This window comes from Carlito syrichta, unplaced genomic scaffold, assembly GCF_000164805.1.
Source record: "Carlito syrichta isolate Samal-C Ts95f unplaced genomic scaffold, Tarsius_syrichta-2.0.1 Scaffold88480, whole genome shotgun sequence".
NCBI lineage: Eukaryota > Metazoa > Chordata > Mammalia > Primates > Tarsiidae > Carlito > Carlito syrichta.
In genome coordinates this window covers 82,214-84,106 of record NW_007032576.1, presented here as the reverse complement: position 1 = coordinate 84,106, position 1,893 = coordinate 82,214, and positions in this window count along the sequence as shown.

Below are 1,893 nucleotides of genomic sequence, written 5' to 3'. Positions count from 1 at the left end.
GCGCCGGGCCGCAGCGCGCTCGAGCACGCGTGCGCGCCTGTGTGTGCGCGCCGACGGCGCGTGTGTGCTCGTGGAGGTGGCTCCCCGCCCTCGCCCTTCCCGAGAGAGAAGCGTCCAGCGCCGGGCCCGCGTCCACGCGGGCTCGCAGGCCCGGCGGTGGGGAAGCAGGTCCCGGCGACGCTGCTAAAAAGAGAGCGCGGCGCAGCCCCGGCGCGCGGCCAAGCCTATTGCCAAAAACATATTACACTGCGACATTCTGTAAATGAGATAATGATACATAAACCCGGATGATAGATGTGACGTGCCTGGGATGTCTTCTCTAAATTAGCTGCTCGCATCGACTGCTAATAATGGCGAGTTTATGAAAGCAATTTCAGTGCAAACTGCGAGAGGGTCTTCTTACTCTAATCAGCCTGCCTGGGCTAATGGACGCGCCGGTCAGGCTGAGAGTTATTGACACCCCCGTGCCCTTAACCTGTTTCCCAATAAAGCTGATTAGTTTTTGTCAATTCATCAGCCTAACCACTCTTGCTGGAACTGCATCAAAGCCTTATTTGCTCAGGGGAAATCAACAAGTCACAGATCAGCTCCATTAAGGGGCCCAGCCGGGCCAGGACCGTGCTGGGGCCCAGGGACGCCCGCCGGACCCCAGGCCTCCCCAGAGCGGCCCAGAGGGGCTGACAGCCCGGGGCTGCCCCGAACTCCGAGCGCCCCGATGGGAGTGAGCATGGCAACGTGACCGTGTCTGGAGACGGGAGGCCTCTGCGGCCCGGCGCTCCTGGCCTGATCATCCCGGGCCCGGCGGCCGGGGTTGGGGCCGGGTCACTTTTGAGGCGAGGTGGACGCGCAGCACCTCGTTGGTGGGGAACAGAGGGCGTGAGGAAGAAGTCTGGGGGTCCGCACAGTGTGCGTCCCGTGGCCGCGCGTCCCTGCTTTGCGGCCCCAAGAGGGGACGGAAGGGCGCAGAGCGCAGGACCCCGGGACCCCGCTGGGGCCGGTGGAGGACTGGCCCGCGAAGGCAGCGCCGGCCTGAGCCTCGACGACTGGCCGAAGGGCAGGGTGCTATTCGGGCGGGATCACGCCCGCGCCCAGGGCAGGCCCTGCCTTGCTGGGAGACCTTCGCGAGCGCGGGAGAGGGGTCTCGGGGCGCCCGCCCTGGAGTGCACCTTGCTGTCTCCGCCTGCGTTCCAGGTGAGGCGGCTGCAAAGCCGCCCCTGCCCTGACGGCAGGGAGGGACCGCCTAGGCCTCTCTCGGCTTTCGCCAGCAGGAGTGAGCGGATCGGCCGCCGGGGGAGGTGACCCCGGCCCCCGGGCCGTGGGCAGAGGAGGAAAATGCGTGCTGTCCCTTTAAGCCCCCGGCCACCGCCGCCTTCCAGCCCCATCCCCCTTCAATTTAATTTCATTAAAACAGAGCATGAATATTTCTATTAAACCTAAAATGAAATATGAAGCCATTTAGACTCTGCCTGCACCAATCACCCAGATTTATGACTTTTATTCATCACATCAAGAGCTTGGAAAAATGAATTTTCTTCACCCAGGAAGGAAATAAAACCTCAGGCTTGGTCATTTCCAGAAAGCTGTTAATTTGACCATGTGGTAATTACTTTCACAATTAACTAAAATACAAATCAACTTGACAAATTGGGCTAGTTTATATATTAATTAGCCCCCTTAAATTTATTCATTATGAAAAGACAATTTAAGGGGACCTGCGGTGTCTGTTTTATTGCAATAAATTATTGTTAGGAAATGGGCCTAATAAAATATCTTAATATTTAAGGATATTGTATACGCGGGGGGGACGCTTTATTGACGATTTCATTTGCCAATTAGCGATTTGGTTGCAATCTGTCTGCGAAGCCGGGAGGGGCCGGCCTCGGCGCGCAGACA